We start from the raw sequence: 26,820 nt of genomic DNA on the forward strand, positions 1-26,820 counted from the left end.
GCCGGTAAGTTTCTGATTGACCAACACCCCACAGTTGTACTATTTGATTCAGGTGCTTCGCATTCCTTTATTAGTCCAGCATTTGCATCCAAGTTTATGCAGAAAACATATACTGTTGAGGGTGAGGGTTATTGTATTAGGGCTGCTAGTGGTATTATCCCAACCAAGCTGGTAGTTGGGGATGTACAATTTGAGATAGAGGGGCGAAGTTATCAGGTTGATCTGGTAGTTTTACCGGGGCTAGGTATCGACGTGATATTGGGAATGAACTGGATGAGCCGTCATGGAGTGCTTATTGATACATCGACTAGGGTAGTCATGCTCAGGGATCCTGGTAATCAGGAGGGTTTTCTAGTACAGTTACCCCGAGACAATAATCTTTCTTGCACAACCAATGCGGTGCAAGCAAAGTCTCTGGCAGATATCCCTGTCGTGTGTGACTTTCCGGATGTTTTCCCGATGATTTGCCTGGATTGCCCCCGGATCGAGAAGTAGAATTCAAGATAGAGTTGCTTCCTGGCACAGCTCCCATCTCTAGAAGGCCATATAGAATGCCTCCCAATGAACTAGCCGAACTTAAGACCCAGTTAAATGAACTACTAAAGAAAGGCCTAATCCGCCCTAGTTCATCTCCATGGGAGTGCCCAGCTATCTTTGTGAAGAAGAAGGATCAATCTCTACGCATGTGTGTAGATTATAGACCCTTGAATGCAGTTACAATCAAGAATAAGTACCCTCTGCCACGCATAGATATCTTATTTGATCAGTTGTCTAAAGCAAAAGTCTTTTCCAAGATTGATTTGAGATCTGGGTATCATCAAATCAAAATTCGGCCTGAGGATGTCCCAAAAACCACATTCTCTACAAGATATGGTCTGTATGAGTACCTTGTTATGTCTTTTGGATTGACCAATGCCCCCGCACATTTTATGTATCTGATGAATTTGGTGTTTAAGCCCGAGTTGGACAAATTTGTGGTGGTATTTATAGATGATATCCTGGTCTATTCTAAGAATGAAGAAGATCATGTTGATCATTTATGAGTGGTTCTCACTAGATTGCGGGAACACCAGCTGCATGCAAAGTTCAGCAAATGTGAATTTTGGCTTCGTGAGGTACCTTTTCTTGGACACGTGTTGTCCGATGGTGGAATTATGGTTGATCCCACCAAGGTGCAAGAAGTATTGAACTGGAAGGCTCCCATCTCGGTGCACGAGGTTCGGAGTTTTCTGGGGTTGGCTGGCTATTATCGTTGCTTCATCCCGGATTTCTCTAAAATAGCCAAGCCTATGACTCGGTTGCCGCAAAAAGACATGAAGTTTGTCTAGACTTCCGAGTGTGATATGGCTTTCCATACCCTACGAACTCTTCTAACGTCGGCTCCAGTTTTGGCACAACCGGATATCGAGAAACCTTTTGATGTGTTCTGTGATGCATCAGGTATTGGGTTAGGAGGTGTTCTTATGCAAGAGGGTAGAGTCATTGCTTATACCTCTCGCCAACTTCGGAAGCATGAAGTGAATTATCCAATGCATGACTTGGAAGTCGCTGCTGTTGTTCATGCTTTGAAGGCCTGGAGACATTATTTACTTGGCAATGTGTGCAACATCTACACTAATCATAAAAGTCTCAAGTACATCTTCACTCAACCTGAGTTGAATATGCATCAGAGAAGATGGCTCGAGTTGATCAAGGATTATAACCTCCAAGTGCATTATCACCCTGGCAAAGCAAATGTCATCGTGGATGCCTTAAGCAGAAAGTCTCATTGCCACTCATTGATTGAGAGTGATGTCCATTTGTCAAAGCTCCTTCATCCTGCAGTCCTTCACAACATCACTGTCAGTTGTACTCTACAGAGTCGAATTATTGAGCTACAGAAGACAGATGCAGGTGTGTTTCACATCAAGCGCAAGATGAAAGAGTAAGAAACCAAACATTTTCGAGTAGATGAGGAAGGCGTGTCATGGTTCAAGGATAGGTTGGTAGTTCTGAAGGATAGAGAGCTTAGAAATCAAATCATATCCGAAGCTCATTCCTCTAAATTATCTATTCATCCTAGTAGTAGCAAAATGTATCATGATTTGAAGCCTCGATTTTGGTGGACCAAAATGAAGAAAGAGATAACCGCTTATGTGGCTAGGTGTGACACTTGTTGTCGAGTCAAGGCTGTGCACATGAAAGCTGGATTACTTCAGCCACTCTCTATTCCAGGTTGGAAATGGGAATAGATAAGTATGGATTTTATTGTTGGACTCCCTACTACTCAGAGGAATTTTAACTCCATTTGGGTGATTGTGGACCGACTGACCAAGTCGGCACACTTCATTCCTGTCCGCATAGACTTTCGTCCAACCGACTATGCGGAGTTGTACTTCAACCAGATAGTCTGACTTCATGGGATCCCTTGTACTATTGTCTCGGATAGAGGACCACAATTCACTGCTCGTTTTTGGGAGCACTTGCACGGATTATTAGGAACTAAGCTAGTAAGAAGTTCTGCCTATCATCCGCAAACCAATGGGCAAACCGAACGAGTGAATCAAATCTTAGAAGATATGTTGAGAGCATGTGTCATCTCGGCTAAGGGCTCATGGGAAAATGGTTACCCCTAGCTAAATTCTCGTACAATAATAGTTATCAAGAGAGCATAAAGATGGCACCGTTTGAAGCTTTGTATGGCCGGAAGTGTAGAACCCCGTTGAACTGGGTAGAAGCCAGTGAAAGGAGATATTATGGAATTGATTTTGTTCAAGAAGCCGAAGAACAAGTCCGTAGTATCCAAACCCACATGGCCGCAGCTCAAGCTAGGCAGAAAAGTTATGCTGATCGACGTAGAAAACCTATTGAGTTTGAAGTTGGAGACTTTGTTTATCTGAAAGTCTCACCTATGAAGAGTGTCCAACGCTTTGGTGTGAAGCGAAAGCTTGCGTTGAGATATGTTGGTCCGTTTGAAATCATTGGACAAAGTGGTAAAGTGGCGTACAAGATTCAATTACCTCCTGAGATGAGTGCTATCTTCAATGTCTTTCATGTATCCCAATTGAAGAAATGTCTTCGCGTCCCTGAAGAGAGAGTTCCACTGGGGGATATCGAATTAAAATCTAATTTGACCTTTTGAAAGGATCAAGATGCCCAAGAGGGGGGGTGAATTGGGCTAATTCTAAATTCTCTTGCAATAATCAAATCCTACGGATAGCCCAATTAACCCCTTGTGCCTAGAAAAGTGTTTCTATCAAATTAACGCACAAAAGACTTGCAACCTATGTTCCAAACTTACTCTAGCATAGCAATTCTACGAATGTAAAGACAAGTATTGAATTGCTCAAAGTAAATACTCAAAGTAAATGCTCAAAGTAAATGGAGAGAGGAACGCGGCGATGTTTTGCCGAGGTATCGGAGAGTTGCCACTCTCCACTAGTCCTCGTTGGAGCACCCGCGCAAGGGTGTAGCTCCCCCTTGATCCACGCAAGGATCAAGTGCTCTCTACGGGTTGATTCTTCGACACTCCGTCGTGGTGAATCACCCAAAGCCGCTCACAACTTGAGTTGGGTCACCCACAAGCTCCGCCGGGTGATCACTAAGCTCCCAATCAGCACCAAGCCATCTAGGTGATGGCGATCACCAAGAGTAACAAGCACGAACTCTCACTTGACCACGCAAAGCCTAATGAGAAGATGGATGCACACTTGTCTACTCTTGATTCACTAATGAGGTTCACTCTTGGATTCTCAAATCATAAACACCTCACTAGGACCTTGCTCTTCTTGGCACTCACAAACATGTTTCTCAGCTGTTGGAATGAGCAAAAGTAACTCCACACACGAGTGGAGCTTCTATTTATAAGGCAGCCTGAAAAACGAACCGTTATGAGCTTCTGCGGGATGACCGGACGCTCCGATCGTTTTGACCAGATGCTCCGGTCAGTTCAAACCGCGCAACAGTTTTCAAGTGATGACCGGACGCTGTCAGGGTCCGGTCAGTACTGACCGGACGCGTCCGATCGCTCTTGGATGCTTACTGTAATCGACCGGACGCTGGATACTCAGGGTTCGGTCACCACTGACCAGACACGTCCGGTCACACTTTCTCAAGTCTGGACCCTTACTGGAGTCGACCGAACGTTGGCCCTCAGCGTCCGGTCACATTGACCTTCCAGCGTCCGGTCACACCAGACTTGTTCTCCTCGATCAAATGAACTGACGGACCCTGCGGCCAGCGTCCGGTCGCACCGGAGCCAGCGTCTGGTCAGTATTTGACCCTCCATTCACTTCCAACTCTCGATCATATGTGAATGAAGTTTGCTCCAAAGGATCTTAGGCATTCATAGGAGCTACCTAGAGCTAGTTTTAACAGGTGTGCACCACACCTAACTCACTAGACTCAACTAGGTCAAGCTACCCATTCATACCCCCTTAATAGTATGGCTAAAGGAAAAACAAAGTCCTAAACTATTCTAAGTGTCTCTCCAACTCCAATCGACACTTAGAACTAGTCATCCTTAACCTTGTCATCAATCCTTTGAAAACCGAAACAATTTCCATTGTAGGGGCATGACAACCTCGATTGCCTAATCGATCTCCATTACCATGACCTAACTTTATTTGCCTCTGCAAAACACACGTTAGTCATAGTAATCTTATATTGTCATTAATCACCGAAATCCAACTAGGGGCCTAGATGCTTTCAATCTCCCCCTTTTTGGTGATTGATGACAATACCACCTCGAGTATGTGAAAGAGTGAGGTTTTTGACGGACTTGGTTCATATAAGCTTTTGTCGATAAGAACAAAAGTGTTAGTCAAGCTTATATGACCCAAGCCAACACAATGTACTCAAAGGATATTAATTAAGCATGAGTACAAATAACAAAGCTCATTTGCTTCGAAGTTTAAACATGGAAGCAAAAGCAAATGAGCATAACACAAGTGATATGACATTTAAATAATGCAAAGTAGGAAAGCACACATGTCATATATCACAATCACGTAGATAGCACTACCACATATATATAATAGTATGCATGAAAGTAAACACACGAATGCATAAGTAATAGTGTATCGCACAAATAAAACACCAAATGTATATAATAAGCTAATACTAGATAACTAGCTCCCCCTAAATGTAGCTCCCCCTGAGACTACATACTCGAACTCCCTCTCCCCCTTTGGCGTCAAACACCAAAACCTAGGGGTCGGTCGGCGGGGCTGCAGCGAACGAGTCGGGCGCTGAAGAACGTGGGGCAAGCTGGAACTAGGCACCATCATCATCTGATCCTGAGCTCTGAACTGACTAACCCTCTGTGGCAGGAAGTGTCGCTGAAGCGGTCTGGGTCTGAGCTGGGGCTGGTGCTGCCTGTGAAGCTGCTAGTATGTCTGTCGTAGGATCTGACGAGGTGACAGACGAGGGGAGCCTCTGAGTAGTCACAGCGACTAGGGCTGCTGTAGACGGACCGGCAGTATGCATATGAGGCGGAGTAGGCATGCCGGTCAACTCGCTAAAGGATGCTCCAAGACTCCTGGAGACTGACATGTCAGGCACGAATAGCGAGGAAGACTGCTCTGGTGTGAAGCCCGTCTGAAGTGGAGTGAACTGCGGGGCTACCATAGGTGAGGCTAACCACTGGGACACCTGTACAAGAGGTGAAGCAAACTGAGCTGGAGGCTGTCCCTGACTCTGAAGCCCACTGGGCTGTACCACTGGAGTCGTCGAAGTGGTGGCAGGCGGAGCAAGCTGGGGCGAAAGCTGTGGCTATGGGGCCCCAAGAGCTGTCACTACATGCTGCATGAAACCCATAAGCTGCTGCTGCAAGAGTATCTACTGCCGATGCATCTGTTGCTGCTGCTGCTGCATGGCCTACTGCTGCCTCTAGAACTTGTCCTGTCGAGTCTGAAACTGGGCAAAAGTAGCAGCTATCTCCTGTGCCTATCTATCCTATGTCTGCTGCATCCGCTCAAGAATAGCAATGAGAGCGGGATCTGTCTGCGGAGCAGGTAGAGCAGAACTGGAGCTACCGGCCTCTGCATCGTGTCTGCATGGAGGCATCTGAGGAATAGGCAGATAGTCATCATCAGAGCTGTCACTGTACTCGCTCACCTCCTGCTATGCCTCTAGCTCCTCCTCCTCAGTGGCTATAATCCCTCTAATGATCTCATCCTGCTGAGCTGTGGACTCTGGTACATCGGGATGATGGCTAGGCTGTCTGGGTGCCTGAGGAGTGGTGTGTCTGATCCTCTGTGACAGGTTGTAAGCTGGGAACTCTGTGGTGGCACCTGTATACTCATCCATCATACCAGGGGGCTTATCAAGCACTACTCTGTGGATGAGGAACGTGATCCAGTGAGCATAGGGAAGCTGCCTGCGACCCTTGAATCCCTCAGCTATAGTATCCTCCATCTCTGAAAGAAGGAGGTCCCAGATATCAAATACTGTCTGCTGCATCAGGGCATTAAGAAGCCAGAGCTGTAAGCGAGTCAGGCCCTCTCTATATCTCAACCTGGGAAGCAGTGTCCTCCTGATAATGGCCTCTAGCACTCTCGCTATAGGAGTCAAGTCACTGGGGTTCCTGCTCAACCCCTCTCCAAAAGGCTCCTTGAAGCAATGTCGCACTAAATCTGTAGGAGGTACCAACCCTCCATGAGGATGCCTGGGAGGCTCCTGCTGTCCATAACAAACCTCATGCATCTTGACAGGCTGCTCTTGTAGCCTCAGTATCTCTCTGGCTCTGCCACTCGTCACTCTGTAGTCTTTGCCTCTAAAAGCAAAGTGAATGAATCTATGATGTGGATCGATGAAGAGTGAAGCATAAAACTGACGAACCCAAGATGGTACATATATCCCTGTCTGTCCAATCAAATCTGTCAGTCATGGCAAATATGATAAGTAAGGCCGAATGTGCTCTCCGACGGCTGCCATAATAGACTCTATCCGACAGACTCTCTGAGATCTAAACACTGCCCCACTGTTGAGATAAGCATTGTAGAAATCTTCCTGCAGTGGCATGTAGAAACCCTCAGCTGCTCTCTCATCCCTCCTTGGAGGAAACCAAACCTCAAACTCAACAAAATGTAGCTGCTGAACCTGCCTGGCTGTAGCGGCCCTTAAGTCGAGGTGTACCACTAGAGGTGGACCCTGTGGTCTAGGTGGAGGAAGTGATCCCCTCCGCTGTGTCGGCGGCCTCGGCGAGACTGGTATACGGGTCTATCCAGAGCGGCGAAGCTAGGGTGCTGGCTCTGTCTCCTCGGCCTCCTGGGTCTGCTGTGCCTGCCCGCCCTCCTGAGTCTACTGAACTGGCTCCTGCTCGGCTGACTGACCCTCCTCAATGGCAACCCATCGGCCTGCAAACATGGCAGTCCTAGCTGGACTACTATGATGACGCTCAACCTCCTCAATCGTAGCTCTGACTGCTGGTGAAACCGGCTGATCTACAATGACAACTCCGCTACGGGCACCGCCTCTCTCGGCATGCTCTGCAGCCTCTGCAACAGCTGCTGCTCTCGTTGTCTCTACGTCGGGGTACTTCCGCTTCTTGGATGTCACCTGCTTGGTTGACTTGCCCTTTGATCCGTTTGGCTGGCGAGGCGGGGGGCCTCCGATCATCATCACCTGGGCCACCACCAATGTTCTTGGTGCGAGCCATCTGAACTAACAAGATGATGAACTACCGCTGATGAAGATCAACTGTCAAACTGCCGCTTTCGAGGCTTGGCCTCGGTCCGTACTCATGAGCTTGGCCCCGAGTTATCTGACAACAGACACATGAAACTCAGCAGCACGACACGCTGCATGATAGAATAGATGGAGATACAAATAAATACAATATGTCTAATAGATGCGAAACCCTAATAGAGAAAGCAATGTAGATGCGAACTTGAATCGAATGGCTTTCTACCTAACGAACAGCGATCCGAGAAAAGATGAGATGTCACGTGGGGGATCCTCGGAACCGAGCTAGGGTTAGGGTATTCGAAGCACTACGAGGAATTGGCTGTGGATCAGTGACAATGACGAAGTTTGGGTTGCAGCGCAAAAGATGAATAGCCTGATGAATTGGCAGAAAAGAAAGGCTTACCAAGGGTTAGGGCTAGACGACTCTGGCAAGAGGCAGAGCAGGGGCACGGACAGGGCAACTCCGGCGAGCTACGGCGGCGCGCGGCTGGCGAGGGGGCCAAGCGCGGTGGTGTGCGTGGCTGGGGCACAGAGCTCGGCTGTGAGCTAGGCTGCGGCGGCGCGCCGTGCTAGATGGCGGCGTTGGCGCGGGCTGTGTTGGTGCGGTGGCGCGCGGTAAGGCTCGGGCGGAGCTAGCTAGGCGGCGGCACGATTTGGCAGCGGCTCGGGCTAGGGCACGGCGGGATGCGGCGGCGCTGGGAGCTATTTGGATTAGGTCAAAGAAAAACAAGCCCGAAGGCGCGGTTAAATGAGGGTCCCGAACGCGACAGAGAAGGAAACGGAAAAGAGTCCTGAAAACGCGCGAGATCCACTGACCGGACGCTCCGGTGGTAGCGACCGGACGCTACCACCCAGCGTCCGGTCGATTCCAGAGAGGTCCAAATCCTCTAGAATCGAGACCGGACGCGTCCGGTGGTCCATGACCGGACGCAGGCAGGGTCCGGTCAGTACAACTTGTGCAACCTTCGATCGACCGAACGCTAGATCCCCTCCTGACTAGACACACAGACGCAGCGTCCGGTCACTCCATCGGCAGCAGTTCACCTCCTATGAACTAACCGGATGCTGGACAGCAGCGTCCAGTGCAGCGTCCGGTGCACCTTTTCTAGCAAATCTTCAAACTTCCTTCTCGCTGCCTGTTCCCAATCAAGTCCCAACTCGAATAAGATCCAAATAAACACCAATTGGGACTGATGTGAGTGACCTCTCTCAAACCCTCGTATTTCTCAAAATATTTTGCCTTAGGCTATAATTCTTTTTAAGAAAATAGGCAACAAGAGGGCAAATGGAACAAAACGACAAAACAACATTCATGCATATGCAATACTTGTAAGTAAATCTAGTTGCTTGTCAAGTTTGATCCAAGGTTAAGCTTCTTCACACGCTTTTCGGCGGTTATCTTAACCATGTTAGACAAGCCCTATATGCATTGCCACAAATTAAGCATGTTGTATATTACAATGAATGCAAGGGACAACACAAGCTCAATTTTTAGTGAAGTTACTAAAATCAAGTACATTGAGCTCATTCCGCAATCTACAAAATGTAGCCTCATCTAGCGGTTTAGTGAAGATATCCGCTAATTGATCTTCGGATCTTACACCTTCTAGTGATATATCATTTTTAGCCATATGATCTCTTAGAAAGTGATGGCGGATATCTATATGCTTGGTGCGAGAGTGTTGAACCGGATTATTTGCAAGTTTTACCGCACTTTCATTGTCGCACAAAAGAGGTACTTTCTCTAGAACTACTCCATAGTCTAGCAAAGTTTGTTTCATGTATAATATTTGTGCACAACAAGCACCCACGGCAATGTATTCCGCTTCGGCGGTGGACGAAGCCACATTATTTTGTTTCTTGGAGGACCAAGACACAAGTGATCTACCAAGCAAATAGCACCCTCCAGATGTGCTCTTTCTATCAACTTTGCAACCGGCATAATCCGAATCGGAATAGCCAACTAATTCAAATATAGCTCCTTTGGGATACCAAAGGCCAATGCTTGGTGTGTGCTTAAGATACCAAAGGATTCTTTTTATGGCAATTAAATGTGTTTCCTTAGGATTAGCTTGAAATCTAGCACACATACACACACTAAACATGATGTTGGGCCTAGATGCGGTAAAATATAACAAGCTACCAATCATGGAACGGTAGAGAGTTTGATCAACTGGGTTACCTCCCTCATCTAGGTCGAGATGTCCATTGGTAGGCATTGGTGTCTTGATTGGCTTACATTCATCCATCTTGAATCTCTTGAGAAGATCTTTTGTGTATTTCTCTTGAGAGATGAAGATGCCTTCTTTCATTTGCTTGACTTGAAAACCAAGAAAGAATGTAAGCTCACCAATCATTGACATCTCGAACTCCTTCGACATCAATTCACCAAATTCTTTGCATGAGTCTTCATTTGATGATCCAAAGATGATATCATCAACATATACTTGACAAATGAAGATATGCCCATCAAGCTTCTTGGTGAATAGTGTGGTGTCGACCTTCCCAATGGTGAAGCCCTTCTCAATGAGGAAGTCCCGAAGACGCTTATACCAAGCTCTTGGGGCTTGCTTAAGCTCATATAGTGCCTTGGACAACCTATAAACATGATTAGGATATCTAGGGTCTTCAAACCCGGGAGGTTGATCAACATAGACTAGTTCATTAATAAAGTCATTTAAAATGCACTTTTCACATCCATTTGATATAGTTTCATTTCATGATGTGATGCATATGCAAGTAGGATACGGATGGCTTCTAATCTTGCAACCGGTGCAAAGGTCTCTCCAAAATCCAAATCTTCAACTTGAGAGAACCCCTTTGCAACTAGTCTTGCCTTGTTCCTCACAACAATACCTTGGTCATCTTGCTTGTTGCGGAACACCCACTTTGTTCCAATGACTCTTGCACCTTTTGGTCACTCTTCAAGAGTCCAAACTTCATTGCGAGTGAAGTTGTTCAACTCTTCATGCATGGCATTGATCCAATCTAGATCTTTAAGAGCTTCTTCTACCTTGGTAGGCTCATAGCAAGAGACAAAAGAGTGATGAGCAATAAATGAAGTAAGTTTTTTAGATCGAGTCATTACACCATTTGATGGACTCCCTATGATGAGATCTTGTGGATGATCTTGTAGGAGAGGTGTATTTCTTCTATTGACCACTTGAGGAGAAGGTTGTGGAGCATCAACATCTTGTGCTTGTACCACCATTTGCTCATGGGAGATATGAGTATCTTCATTTTCTACTCTCCCATCTTTTTCACCATCTTGTGGTACATTTGATGAAGAAGGTCGGTTAATGACTTGTACATCATCTTCATCATCTTTTGGCTTGATGTCTCCCACCGGAATATTCTTCATAGCCTCCCTCAATGGTTCATCACCTACGTCATCAAGATTCTCATGTGCTCCTTGGGAGCCGTTAGATTCATCAAATTCCACATCATATATTTCTTCAACCAAGCCGGTGGCATGATTAAATACTCTATATGCTTTGGACTTCAATGAGTAACCAACAAGAAAACCTATATCACAACGTCTTTGAAACTTCCCTAGGTGTTGTCGCTTCTTGTAGATGTAGCACTTGTAACCAAACACCCTAAAGAAGGAGACGTCCGGCTTTTCCCATTGAGCAACTCATACGGTGTCTTGACAAGGAACTTTTGAAGAAATAGGCGGTTGGATGCATAACATGCGGTGTTGATTGCTTCCGCCCATAGAGCTTTGGGGGTGTTGTACTCATCTAGCATTGTCCTTGCAAGAGTGATCAAAGTCCGGTTCTTCCTCTCAACTACACCATTTTGTTGAGGAGTATAGGTTGCGGAGACTTCATATTTGATTCCAACTTCATCACAATAAGCTTCTATGTTTATGTTGTCAAACTCTTTGCCATTGTCACTTCTTATCTTCTTGAGCTTTACTTCAAATTCATTTTGAGCTCTCTTGGCAAACTTCTTGAAACAAGATGCAACTTTGGATTTGTCATGAAGGAAGAACACCCATGTATACCTTGAATAGTCATCCACAATCACAAGACAATAGAGATTTCCTCCCAAACTCTTGTATGTTGTTGGTCCAAATAAATCAATGTGTAGGAGTTCTAGCACTCTTGTGGTTGACATGAAAGCTTTGGTTGGATGAGTGTTTGCAACTTGCTTGCCGGCTTGACATGCACTACAAAGCTTGTCCTTCTCAAACTTCACATCCTTCAACCCTCTCACCAAATCATTCTTCATAAGCTTCTTGAGTGAGCTCATCCCAACATGAGCAAGTCTTCTATGCCATAGCCACCCAAGTGTTGTTTTGGTGAATAGGCAAGTCTTCAAGTTTGCATCTTCGGAGGTGAAGTCAACTAGATATAAGTTGTTGTATCTAAATCCATTGAATATCACTTGATTGTCATCTACCTTGGATACAACAACCTCCTTCTCGGTGAATAAGCATTGAAAGCCAAGATCACACAATTGCCCAACGGATAGCAAGTTGAAGCTCAATGATGCAACATAGAGTACATTGGAGATGTAATGATCATTTGATATTGCCACTTTGCCCAATCCTTTAACCTTGCCCTTTGAATTATCTCCAAATGTTATTTTCTCTTGTCCATCTACCTCTTCATCTAGTGAGGTGAACATACAAGGATCACCAGTCATATGTTGAGTGCAACCACTATCAATAACCCAATGACTTCCACCGGTCTTGTAGTTCACCTACACACAAGAGATTCAAGCTTTAGGGATCCAAACTTGTTGAGGGCCCTTCACCTTCTCAACAAGTGACTTAGCCACCCAAATCTTCTTAGGCCTACTCTTGTTGGGGGGTCCTAAGAACATGACTTTCATCTTTCTACTAGAATCTTTTCTAAGCATGTAGTGAGCATTGAAAGCAAAGGGTCTAGCATGCTTGGGCAAGGGTTGTGGTGGTGGAGTTTGACACTCATGAGCAAAGTGGCCTTCTTGTCCACACTCAAAACATCTCTTTGGCTTTAGCTTTGGCTTTGATTGTTGGTTTTGAGCTTGAGCCTTCTTCTTCTCTACACTTGCCATATATCTAATGCCACTTCTATCCATCTTCATGACGGTATTCATGAGTAGCTCACTTTGGAGATGCTTGCCTCTAGCAAACTTGCTCAATCCCACCTTGAGATGCTCTTTCTCCATCTTGAGCTTCTTGTTCTCTTCCTTGAGAATATCATTGTTCTTCTCTTCCTTGAGTTTCTTGTTTTCTTCTTTGAGCTTCTCATTCTCAAGGATAAACTCTTTGTCATGATCAAGAGTTTCTAGCACAATGGTGTTGTGACTTTTCATCTCTTCAAGATCTTTCATGAGCTTCTCATTATCACTCTTGAGCTTGACATACTCATCATAGTCATTACACTCAACCACTTGCTTGCCTTTGCTACTAGATCCATGCTCAATGCTCTCATCAATTAAATCATCACATGATATAGCTATCAATCTTAACAACATGGTTAGTAGCATCATGTGGCTCATTTGGTAGAAATTCTTGAGCAATAACAAGAGTATCATGATTAATCTTAAGAGTAGTGTATTCATCTTTTAGCTTGTTGTGACTAGTGATAAGCTCATTGTGCACCCACTCAAGTTTATCATGTTTATCTTTAAGCTCTTTCTTAGAAGATTTGAGCTCCTTGAGTTTGGATGATATAGAATCATTTGTTTCTTTGAGCTCATCATTAGCCTTTTCCAATGTATCACACTTAGCTAAGAGTGAATCATTTTTAGCATCAAGTTTTTCATTTGTAGCTCTACTCTTTCTAATGATCTTAGTGTATTTTCTTAGTATTTTGACAAGATCATCATATGTAGGTGAATCATCATCGCTATCGCTATCATCATCACTAGCTTGCTCATCATCACTACTATCATCACTCTTAGTTACCTTGCGTTCACCCTTGGCCATTAAGCATAGGTGTGTAGAGGATGATGGCGATGGTGGTGGTGAGGATGCAAGATCAATAGCAATGGCGGCCACCTTCTCATTGTCACTCTCATCATTGGATGATCCACTTGATGAATCAATATCTGTGAGCCAATCACCGACAATGTAGGCCTTGCCACTCTTCTTCTTCTTGTAGAAGTCCCTCTTTTTGCCATCTCTCTTCTTGTATGGCTTGTTCTTTTTCTTTTCATCTTCATCGCTTGAATCATCTTTCTTGCCCTTGTTCTTGAACTTGTCTTTCTTGGGCTTTGTGCATTGATGAGCTAGGTGGCCAAGTTCGCCACAATTGTAGCAATCCATCTCGGAGATTGGCTTTCTTCTTGAGCTAGTGAAGAACTTCTTCTTCTTGCCGTCAAACTTGATGCCACTCTTGTTTAGCTTCTTTAGCATCTTGGCGGTCTTCTTCACCATGAGAGCAAGGCTTTCTTCATCATCTTCATCACTTGAGCTCTCATACTCAAGTCTTGCTTTGCCCTTATCTTGGCTAGCTTTGAATGCTAAGTCCTTCTCTTTCTTTTTTGTAGAGGATGAGCCATCTTGTGGGGTGATGTGCATGTACATCTCATGAGCATTGATCTTTCCCAAGATTTGTGTCGGTGTAGTGGTGGAAAGATCACCTTGATGTAGCATGGTCACAATGTGCCCATATTTGTCAATGGGGAGGACACTCAAAATCTTTCTCACAACGTCGGATGGTGACATTTGAGTAAGTCCAAGCCCATTGACTTCCTCTACAAGAACATTCAAACGTGAATACATCTCATTAGCACTTTCTTTGGGAAACATCTCAAAAGAATTTAGCTTTTTAATTACAAGATGATAGCGTTCCTCACGCTCACTCTTGGTTCCCTCATGGAGCGCACAAACGTCCGACCATAGTGCATGGGCGTCTTTGTGGTTCCTTACACGATTGAACACATCTTTGCAAAGGCCTCTAAAGATGGTGTTACGAGTCTTTGCATTCCATTTTTCATAGTTCACTTCATCGCCTTGAAGTTGTGCGGCATTCTTAGTTGTTGGGAACCCTTGAGAGGCGGCTCTAAGAATTCCAACGTCTAGAGCTTCTAGGTATGCCTCCATGCAGATTTTCCAATATGGAAAATCATCTCCCTCAAAGATAGGAGGAGGTCCATCCCCGTGAGACATCTTGCTCGAAGCGATTAAGCTTAAAAACGTGAGCATGAGGCTCTGATACCAATTGAAAGGATCAAGATGCCCAAGAGGGGGGGTGAATTAGGCTAATTCTAAATTCTCTTGCAATAATCAAATCCTACGGATAGCCCAATTAACCCCTTGTGCCTAGAAAAGTGTTTCTATCGAATTAACGCACAAAAGACTTGCAACCTATGTTCCAAACTTACTCTAGCATAGCAATTCTACGAATGTAAAGACAAGTATTGAATTGCTCAAAGTAAATACTCAAAGTAAATGCTCAAAGTAAATGGAGAGAGGAACGCGGCGATGTTTTGCCGAGGTATCGGAGAGTCGCCACTCTCCACTAGTCCTCATTGGAGCACCCACGCAAGGGTGTAGCTCCCCCTTGATCCGTGCAAGGATCAAGTGCTCTCTACGGGTTGATTCTTCGACACTCCGTCGCGGCGAATCACCCAAAGCCGCTCACAACTTGAGTTGGGTCACCCACAAGCTCCGCCGGGTGATCACCAAGCTCCCAATCAGCACCAAGCCGTCTAGGTGATGGCGATCACCAAGAGTAACAAGCACGAACTCTCACTTGACCATGCGAAGCCTAATGAGAAGATGGATGCACACTTGTCTACTCTTGATTCACTAATGAGGTTTCACTCTTGGATTCTCAAATCACAAACACCTCACTAGGACCTTGCTCTTCTTGGCACTCACAAATGTGTTTCTTAGCTGTTGGAATGAGCAAAAGTAACTCCACACACGAGTGGAGCTTCTATTTATAAGGCAGCCTAAAAAACGAACTGTTATGAGCTTCTGCGGGATGACCGGACGCTCCATTCGTTTTGACCGGACGCTCCGGTCAGTTCAACCCGCGCAATAGTTTTCAAGTGATGACCGGACGCTGTCAGGGTCCGGTCAGTACTGACCGGACGTGTCCGGTCGCTCTTGGATGCTTACTATAATTGACCAGACGCTGGATACTCAGGGTCCGGTCACCACTGACCGGACGCGTCCGGTCACACTTTCTCAAGTCTGGACCCTTACTGGAGTCGACCGGACGCTGGCCCTCAGCGTCCGGTCACATTGACCTTCCAGCGTTCGGTCACACCAGACTTGTTCTCCTCGGTCAAATGAACTGACCGAACCCTGTGGCCAGCGTCCGGTCACACCGGAGCCAGCGTCCGGTCAGTATTTGACCCTCCATTCACTTCCAACTCTTGATCATATGTGAATGAAGTTTGCTCCAAAGGATCTTAGGCATTCATAGGAGCTACCTAGAGCTAGTTTTAACAAGTGTGCACCACACCTAACTCACTAGACTCAACTAGGTCAAGCTACCTGTTCATACCCCCCTTAATAGTATGGCTAAAGGAAAAACAAAGTCCTAAACTATTTTAAGTGTCTCTCCAACTCCAATCGACACTTAGAACTAGTCAACCTTAACCTTGTCGTCAATCCTTTGAAAACCAAAACAATTTCCATCGTAGGGGCATGACAACCTCGATTGCCCAATCGATCTCCATTACCATGACCTAACTTTATTTGCCTCTGCAAAACACACGTTAGTCATAGTAATCTTGTATTGTCATTAATCACCGAAATCCAACTAGGGGCCTAGATGCTTTCACCTTTGAAGAAAAGTCGGTTCGAGTGATTGACACTCGTGAGCGAGTGACTCGGAGTCGGGTAGTCAAGTTCTACAAAGTCATGTGGAGCAATCAGGGTAGTGAACGCGATGCAACGTGGGAAAGGGAAGATTATTTGAGGGATGGTTATAAGGAATTCTATCAACAATGGTACGCTTTTCAAATCTCGGGACGAGATTTTTATAAGGGGGGAGGGCTGTAACACCCCAGGTGTTTGCCTTCCACATTTGCACTTGCATTTCATGGACATGAGCATCATTCATTCATTCACAAGCTTATATCACATGAAACATGTCTTTGAAACATTGCAACGTATCGTTATGTTTCTTGTGTGTTGTTTCCTTTATGAAATATAAAGTGTGCAACACTTAAGTGCAACATGTGCCACTCACTTAGTGAAACAAAGTTAGTTAGTACTATGCAACAAGATTAGGAAACAAGTGAAACATGACTATGAAACAGTTGTAACATTTCATGTGTTTTTCATTGTTTCAGTACATACCTTGCTTGACTCTTGTATGACCAATGTATGGTGTGGCTAAAAACTCTTGTAAGTGACTAAGTTATATATAGAATGTCTTTTGGAACATTGTTCATGTTGATCACTTTGACTAATTAGGTTCCCAAGTCATGGTTTGACCAATTTGGACCCCTAGAGCTTCTGTGTTTGACTGTTTCAAAAGTGTAGCTTAGGATGTTTGCATGTCTGAGCAACCTAAAACAAAGTCATAGCAAAATTTATAAGGAACAAACTTTGTTTAGAAGCCAAGTCATGAAAATGTGCACAACATGTTCAAAAAGGACCCACAAGTCAGTTTTGAAGGTGGATTCAACATTTGAAAAAATTTCTAAGTCCTTAATACAATTCCAGTTTGATCGAGCCAACTTTGGATTGCTACAACTCATGATCCATTGAGAATTAGGTCTTGGTCATTTAACATAAAGTGTAGCTGGTACTTAGGGCTACAATTTGTATCTTGACTGATTTCGCTGATAACCAACGGATTAGAAGCTAATCATCATCAAACTTCGCCTGTCAGTCGCCATTGGATAACTGAATCGCCGTTTCAAACGTGCTACAGTGGCGACCGGTTTTAGAGAACAACGGCCGTGTGGTGCCACCCGTCGCCGGTCGCCTGAGCGCACTGCCACGTGCCGTGGGCGTCCTGGCACGGCCAGCCACGATGTGCACACCCCCGCACGCCTGCCTGACCTGCTCGCCATCCCAATTTTTCATTTCTTCGCCTCCACCGCGCGCTGCAAGCGAGCTCAAGCCGCTCCGCCATTGCCGCTCCTGCTTCGCCGTCGCCTAGCTCACGCACCACCACAAAAACGTGTCGGCCAGCTCGTCTGTGGCTCCGCTGTGTTTGCCTCTACATTCTCCACCACTTAGCCGAGCTGTTTGAGCATTGGTAAGAGCGCATTCACCATTCTAGCCACTGCCGCCATGAGTGTGCCCTCGTCGGAGTTGAGGCCGCCGTGGTCGGGGTAGCTAGGAACCCTCCCCTCCTCTTCTCTTTGCTGGGATAGCACCATGGCGACCTCCTGTAGCTCATGCCGTGCTCGGTTGAGCCAGCCATGGCTTGCTGTCGCCGGCAGCTCACGCCAGAGCTTAGCCGTGCCGCCATCACCGGCGACAAGCTCCCTCCGCTAGGTCGTAGCTCTAGCTGGTAGCACCAATCGAACCACCTCATCATGGAGATCACGCCAGTGTCTTTGGTTTCACCAGAGGAGCCGCCGCCGGCGAGCTACGTCGTTGGCCACGCCGTCGCGTGCGCCTCCTCTGTTCTGTCTCACTGACAAGCGGGTCTGGCTGACATGCAGGTCCCTGCTGTCAGTGACTGTTGGATTCAAAGCTAGCCCATTTATGCAGAGTTTGAATGCTGATTTGAGATTTTTGTATCTTCAAATGTGTAGATCCAAATACTGTGATTCAAATTTTGTTAGACTCATAGTATGGTCTAGTATTTAAGAAAAATATGTCTTGAGCACTTTATGTAGAAATTTTGGATGAATTAAATAGGAACTTGAAAAGTGTTTTTGAATGCATGCAAACTTGTTTAAATCATATCTTGAGTTTCCTTGATCCAAAAATTGTGAAATTTTGTGGGTAAGCTAGTATTGCTTAGTAGAAGCTCTGGTTAAAATTTGAGAGACATTGCATGTGTAGTTTTTGAGTTATAGATTTTCCTTTTATCATTGGTGGATACTTGTGTGAATTTTTGTAAACTATCTATGAATTCTATGGCCATGAAACTTGGTAGGTAGTATCTTAGTACCTTAAGGATGCTAGGAAAAATATGAAATCTGTTGCTTGACACTTTTCACTAAGGTTTCCTAATTATGCCATTTTAAGCCATTCTGCCTTACCAATTTTGTGTAGGATGTTATACTTACTAAAATGGTGTGAAATTTTTATGGTAGTCTACTTAGGGCATGTAGTGTCTACTGTAATTTTTGTAGATTTAATGGTGCAGTTTTCATATATGTTTACTATTTTCTCTAATTAATTAAATAAATTAAGAAAGGTATTAGAGGAAATGTTTTGGTGATGAACACCCTACTTTATGGTGTCCTTGTGATATGGGTGACATGTGAGTAGATTTAGTTTTGTCCAATTATATGTTTACATCTTAAGTTATTAATTATTCGTTTGTATTATGTCACTCTGGACAGATCTAGGGACTTTAGAAAGTTCCCCATGATATTTTGGTTTTCTATAAATGAGATGAATACAAGAGTTGTAGATAATTTATGTATCTAGCTCTTGTCAAAATTTGAGGGCATTTGGCATAGTAGTTTAGAAACTACAGCTGTTTAAAGTTAGGTTCCAGTTTTAGCTTATTCTCTGCCTTGTGAGGATAGAGTTCTGTTGATTGAGGAATTCGACCTGATAAAAGTTTGAATCATGCTTTCCGGTCTGAAAATGAATTGTAGATAATTTCATAAGCTTTCCATATTGTCTTGTTGCATGTCATTTGGATTTATAAATCTCCAGTTATGGCTAGTTTGCTGTACCGCTACAAAGTCTCCATTTTGTTGAAGTACAAATGCTTGAGTGTATGCTTGTGCAATGTTCTCGTTGATTGTTTAGGGTTAGCCTAACTTGAGAATATGCTTAGGTGCAGGTGCTAGGTCATTAACTGAAGATGAGCAATTATACATTAGGTTGTATAAACTTGGTAAGTAAAGTGATTCGAATAGGGCTTAAGTTGGACTATGCAAACTACAGCGAACATGCGCATTCCCCGAGCATCCCTAACATTCGTCATGTGCATCCATGATATTTATCTTGCGCATTCATGCAATAGGTGTGCTGGAGGGAGTGACGTTGCTGGAGTTGAGGGAGCCAACCAGGAGGAGGAGCCCGAGGTGCAGGAAGCCGACGAAGCAGCCGCCGCGGAGGAGTTGCCCGAGTGCCCTGACCACTAGCCTTCCTCGTTCCTGAAAGGCAAGCCCCGGAGCATATTAAGCCTCCCATGTTTTTACGAATACATTGAGTATCTTTTATTGTTGATGATGCATTAAGTATAGGAATTGGTTGGAACCAATTACTGCATTATATATCCTTCCTTGTCCAGATATCGCACTGGAATCCTATTTAAGTTCAGGACGGGTTAAATGCTTAGCCATGCTTAGTGCGGTAGAAGTCAGGTGATTTCCTGTCACCTGCGAGCTTTAGGATGAGGTGGATCACGGTTGGCTATATTTGCTATCGTGGAAAAGAACCATGTGAATAATGAATTAAGACTGGGCGGGGTCTTGTGTAGGTTTGAACATAGTGACTCAGTCTGAGTCGTTTAAGGACCGATACGCTGTACGTCCTCATGTCATGTTGAACGCAGCCTAACACTTAGCTGGCCGGATAAGTCATTCCGACCGCGAAGCCTAGTAGCTCGGTTCAGGCCGAGGACGCGAGCAGGGGTCCACAATCTGGATGGAAGTAAGGATGTGCAGTGAACCATTGGCATAAGCCCAAGGGTGGGTTAAGTCACTGAGCACTCATGGCAGAGTGGTTCTCTAATTTTGCGGCACTGTTCGGACTCGCGACTTCTAAATTGTACCAACGGTGACTTGTTGCGACCCTGACGGGGGAAGCAGAGTTTGTGTTTAGGAACACCCCTCTAGCTGGATAGGAATCGATTCGAATCGCCGTCTCTTCCGGATAGTGAGAACTTGACTGAGCAGTGGCAACGTAGATTCATTAAATTTAACGATATGGTTAAATGGATGATGATGATAAGGTTGCCACAATGAATACCTGATATGGTTATTAATGTTTGCACCCTAATAAAATGATTGCTTAGTACAGGTGCTAATATAGATGACAGGATAATGGCTAAAAAGTCACTGCTAGTCAGGATAAGAGTTGATCATACTACTTATGCTTTTCTGCAAAAAGAAAGTGTCAGCCAGCTCCACTACATTAAGCTATGCATAATCCTTGGTGTCATTTGTTTGGTTTTCGACAGGTAAGTCTAGCTGAGTAGATTCCTGTACTCAGGGTTTATTCCCTCTTATTGCAGATGACCTTCTATATCAGGGATTCTGTAAGTATTGTCTCCACCCAGTGGGTGATGAAGACTAGATCATGGGCATGATCTCCGTTCTCTTATCTGAATGCTTTTGTGGGCCGTGCTCAGTAAACCAGTATGTGTATTTGAACTCAGTGTGTGAGTTAAACTATTTGCTTCCGCATGTTTTACAAGACTTGTTTTGTAATAATGATGACTCTGTGATGGTGTAATCTATTTGCGAATGTCTGCGAAATGTTGTAACGTACGATATGTTATGTTGAATTACTGTGATCTTGGTTGTATGCAAGTTGGTTTGAAATCCTTTGAGATTTCGGTTGACTACCGGGTTTATATGGGCTCAAGTTCGAGAATTTGATCATTTCGACGATTGTTTTTGTACTTGTGCTCTTATAAATTGGTCGGTTCTGTGACACCAAGCCCGACAGCAGATTACATAGTCATGTGGTGCTAGGGTCCAAAGTAAAAGAAAAGCAAAAGACCAGCCGAGCAGGCAGCCAGTCCCCTGGCGTAGCCCCGAAATGAGAAAAAGCACATTCACCGTGAGGTGAAGTGTGCCCACTTAGTCCATCAGCCTGATAGTAGGTGACGTAGCCACGTGGTGCTAGGGTTAGAAACATCAGTCAACTTGGAGAAAACATAATCGCAGAGAAAACACCAGAGCAATGGCTGTACAATAGTGATTACTGAGCCGTAACGGTTGGCGGAGATGTCGGCGAATATTCGGCGAGCCATAACAAATTATGAAGATAAATTAGTGATATGGGCCGAGGCTGCACGAAGGCCTAGGTAACGGCCCACCTTCAGTTGCGGGGAATTAGGAGAAACACAAATCACGAGAACAGTTTCCCAAAAACCCTCGAATGCGAAGGGGTGGGGGGAGTGCTTTACAACTACGCCGCCGCACCCCGCGCTCATACCTTTGCCCCTTTGCCATTTCATCTTCCTCCTCCACCGTCACATTTCTAGATTCACATCTACTCTTGCGTCTGTCGTCAAACCCTAGCCAAATCTGAGAGATGGCGCCAAAGAAGGAAGGTGCGAAACCAAAGAAGATGAGCCCCCAGAAGGCGAGCGCCAAAATCCGGCGTGACGAAGAGTGGGTGCCGTCGCGGATGGGAGAGGCAGAGCTCAATAGATTGGTAGAGGCAGGCGTTCTGCCTAACTGCATCACCGTCGAATGGCATCCGACCCTCGGTGAGCCCTTCCCCATGCCTCATACCGACGAAGTGGTGGTATTTGAGGATTATTTCTAGTGCGGGTTGGGATTTCCTATTCATCCATTCTTGAGGGATTTGTTGGAGCTCTGGGTGGTTAGTCTGTGCAACCTCCACCCAAATACCATATTGCACATATCTATCTTCATCTATTTTGGTGAGGCATATCTTGAAATCCTTCCACACTTTAATCTCTTCCGTCACCTGTTCTGGCTAAAGAAGAGAGGCGGTGGTGGTTCCAAGGTGGTCGGTGGAGTATATCTTTAGCTGCGCGATGGGATGGCGAGGGAATACCTTACTATTCCGCTAAGCACATCGCTGAAGGGGTGGAACACCAGGTGGTTCTATATGAAGCAGAGCCACCCTGCAGTCCGCTGCAACACCGACCACAAACCGGAGAGCCAGAGGAGCTGGTCGGAGACGCCAAGCAGCACTGATATGGAGTAAGTGAGGGAGCTCCTTGGCTTAATAAAGGGCGTGAAGACCAACAGTGGATTAGTGGCGGCAAGCTTTATAGTGCATCGTATCCAGCCCTGCAAGGAGAGGGCCCACCCCGCCTTTGAGTTCGAAGGGGAGACCGACGGTACCCGGAAGAGGTTGGAGATGCTGTCGAGGGATGTTGTGCAGGAGCGGGCCACAGAGCTGTTCGCTCCACTTGCCTCATTCAACTTGCCAGGGCAGACAAAACCCTTTCACTGCAAAAATCTATCTCCTCGGGTAAATATCTCAGTTGTGTATTCCTGATGCTTTTTTATGTTTTGTCATTGTTGAGCAGTTGACTAATTTACTCATGTGAAGATCCATTCACTAGAAAGAGCAGTGTACTTCTCAGGCGTGCCAAGGAGTGATTGGCCGAAGGGAGTAGATTCCTGGCCACCACCGTAGCCTGAGGAGGAAATCGTCAGCATCTCATCGGAGAGTCTATCCCCGGTGTCGGAGAAAATCCAGGGGAAGAGGGCAGCGGCAGATGAGCTAGCCCAAAAGAAGAGAAAGACGGCGATCGCCGCTCCCCTCAAACCAGGCGGCATCTCGCTTGGTGGCAACCAGACCACTCGAACATGAAGGACCGCGGTGTTCGAGTGGTTGGATGATAACGAAATTCCAGTGGCTCCTCCACCGAGCACTGAAGCACCTCCACGCAACATGCGCGTGGAGGAACAATCAAAGAGAGGCAAAGAAGTCCCCAAGCAGCGGGCGAGGGGAGTCCCCACGCAGCAGGCGACAGGAGCCCCCAAGCAGTAGGCGACAGGAGTCCTCGAGCAACATGCAGAGGAAGTCCCAGAGTGACAGGCAGAGCAGAGGCCGACGGTGGAGGAGGCAGGACCTCCACCCTAGAGCACGAAAGTCGACCCCATAGCCGCGCCTGGGGGCTCAGGTAGGCATCACCGGTTCAAGAAATTGTACCGGTAGACCAAACCATAAGTATCCTTGCCTTGGAGTTACTTTGCTATCATTTCTTAGCTTTTTTGGAGACTAACAAGATGATCTGATGTAGTGCAAAGAATGTAGAGGATCCGACCCACCCGTCCAGACTATCCAGCAACCGAAGGCTGGTCCCGAAGTAGAAGAGGTGCCGGTAGACCCCATCCTAGAGTCCCCGGTTGCTTGGCGGCCTACGGAGGAGTCAACCACAGCTGTTGGCAGACTTGGCAGTGGTGATAGGTTGGCTTCGATGGCTAATGGGTCGGCGATGGTGCCAGAGGTGATGACGGAAATTGCTGGGTCTTCAGGGGCAGAGGCTAGAGCCTCTGATGCCACAGCGACGTTCGGAACGGAGGGGCCTACGGTGCTGGCGGAGCAGACGGCATTGCCTAAAGCGTCGTATGGCATGGCCAAACATGCTATCCATTGACTGAGACCCCAGGTGGTGCCTCTAGCTACGGTGGAGGAGGACGAGGTGGAAGAGATCGAGCGTGCTAAACCCTAACCCCAATCTGTCTGAATCCTCCACAAGCGCGGCGACAAGGTGGTGGTTGTCGAGGAGGAGGACACCACCAGAGAGATGAGGAGACTAAAATCCGCCCTTGCCGAAGTGATGAAACAAATCGAGGTCAGTACTGCATCTGGAGAGCTTGTCTTTGACGTTGGAGATCAGAGTTCGTCATTATCATTGTGCATTTGCAGGGGATAACTTGGACTGCTGAGCAGCATCACTAGCTGATAAAGAGGATGGATCCCCTCATCGAGGAGAATGAAAAACTCAAGGAGGCAATGAACCTCACAGAGAGAAACATCTAGAGGGCCCAGCGTGAGTCAGACCTTGCAGAGTCCAACGCGCGGGACCTAGAATACCAGAAGGGCATCCTATCCAAGCAGCTGTCGGCTGTGTCTGAGCAGCTATGGAGCAAGTCTGAGCAGCTGGCCACTATCTCCGAGCACATGAGGGGTGCTTCCGAGCAGTTAGAGCAGCTGTGAAAAGTCTCTGAGCAGAAGAAAGGTATGTCCGATCGGCGAGATTGCTTGGCGTTGCTAAAGTATCATTATTACTGACGACCATTGTGCTTGTAGAGCAAGATGTGGAGCTCGGCCAGCTACTCCAGGCCATCGAGCAACTCTAAGAGGAGAAGACGAAGGAGTCCGAGCGAGCAGACAAACTGGTCGGGGAGCTAAAATGTGAGTACTTCTTGGTTGAAGTTACAGTTGAAGTAGTTTCCTTGCTTGATGGAATCTTATAATGCTTGTAGACTACCGTCGGAGGGTCAAGGCACAGCTTGATGTGCTGGTGCAGGAGGCCAGGACCCAAAGAGAGAAGTTCGACGCTGTAGTCGCTGGAGTTAAACCGGTGCTCGACTGCGTCGACCTGGAGGTTGGTCCTCTGCCCGACGGCAGGCCACCGCGTTCAGACACTATCATCTAGAGGTGCAAGGCAGCGTGAGAGAGCTTTAAGAGCTTCAACTGTGACGTCGTTGTTACCGCCATTACTCACGCCCTTGCGGTGGTTCGGTCCCACTATCAATCCATTGACCTTCAGGCAATAGGGGCTGGATTCGCCGAAGGGATGGGTGAGGCAGAGACTTAGCAACTAGAGGATGAGGTGGAGGACATGGCAAAAAAGCTAGCTGACGACATAGACCTATTCGGCGAGACAAACGGTGATGGTGGAGCTCAGTGATCTGCTTAGAGAATATTATCTGTAACATCTGGAGAGGATAGTTAGAGCGCACGAGAGCATGGAAAACATTTATGTATTTGTATAAATGTTATAAAGTGCATGTTTTTGCAACTTGCTTGTATTTGCGGCAAAAAATTGTTGTAGTAATTACCCAATGCAATTATACGTAGTATAAGTAGCAGCCGAGCAGTTAGTTTGTTACTGAACTCTTTGGCCTCAGCTAGCCCATAGTCCATAACATCGAGTGTGGAGCCCGTGCACGTGTAGGAGGAACAGGCGTGACCAAGGAACCACAGCCGACTACCCATAACGTAGAGCGCGGAGCCCGTAGCACGTGTAGGGAGAGATTGGAGACTGTGTCTTCTCCATAGAGCGCAAAGCAAAACGCGTGCTACTTGGCGGTTGGTGAAATAACTTATAGATAAATGTAGTATAAGTGGCGTCCGAGCAGTTAGTTCTTTACTAAACTCTCAGCCTTGGCTAGCCCATAGACCATAACGTTGAGCACGGAGCCCGTGCACGTGTAGGAGGAATAGGCATGACCAAGGAACCACAGCCGACCACCCATAACGTAGAGCGCGGAGCCTATAGCACATGTAGGGAGAGATTGGAGACTGGGTCTTTTCCATAGAGAACAGAACAAAACATGTGCTGCTCGGTGGTCGGCGAAAATATCTTGGAGATTTAGAGAAAAGTGTTCGGCGATTTGGAGAAACATGTTCGGTGATTTGGAGAAACGTGTTTGGCGATTTGGAGAAACGTGTTCGGCGATTTGGAGAAACATGTTCGGTGCAATTATGACGATTTTTATTGGAGTTCGTTATGGAGCAGCTGAAAGCTCGGTGACCGTAAGTGGAGATTAAATCATAATAGAGAAATAATGGAGACCAAAACTTTATTCATCATGAAGTGGAGAATACATATCTGGATCATTTCAAGGATAGAAATGTATAAGGTGCTCGATGTGCCATGAATTGGGTACATCGATTCTGTCTAAGTCGCATAGGCGATAAGACCCTAGTCGGGTAACCTCTTTGATGACGTAAGACCCTTCCCATGGGGAGGAGAGCTTGTGCATCTCTTTGGTTTTTTGTTTTCTACGGAGAATGATGTCACCGACAGCAAATGAACAACCTTTGATGTTGCGGTTGTAGTACCTCTGCAAGCCTTCTAGATACCTGGCTGTGTGGACGCAAGTGATTAGGCATTCTTCCTCGACCCTATCGACGTCCTCTATCCAAATAGCTGCGGCTTGCTCTTCATCATAATTTTCCACCCTAGGTGTTCGGAAGGTAATATCCGCTAGTAGTATGGTTTCTTAGCCACAGACCAAGAAATATGGAGACACACCGATGCTGCGACTAGCTTGAGTGTGCAGTCCCCAGACTATAGCTAGTAGCTCCTTGAGCCATTTGCCCGGATGCTTTTCTTCTTTCTGATATAGCCTCTTTTTGAGGGTATCAAGGATCATGTCGTTTGCCCGTTCGACCTGGCCGTTGGCTCTAGGATGGGCAATGGAGACGTATTTGACAGA

The sequence above is a fragment of the Miscanthus floridulus genome, chromosome 1 (assembly GCF_019320115.1).
Source record: "Miscanthus floridulus cultivar M001 chromosome 1, ASM1932011v1, whole genome shotgun sequence".
Classification (NCBI taxonomy): domain Eukaryota; kingdom Viridiplantae; phylum Streptophyta; class Magnoliopsida; order Poales; family Poaceae; genus Miscanthus; species Miscanthus floridulus.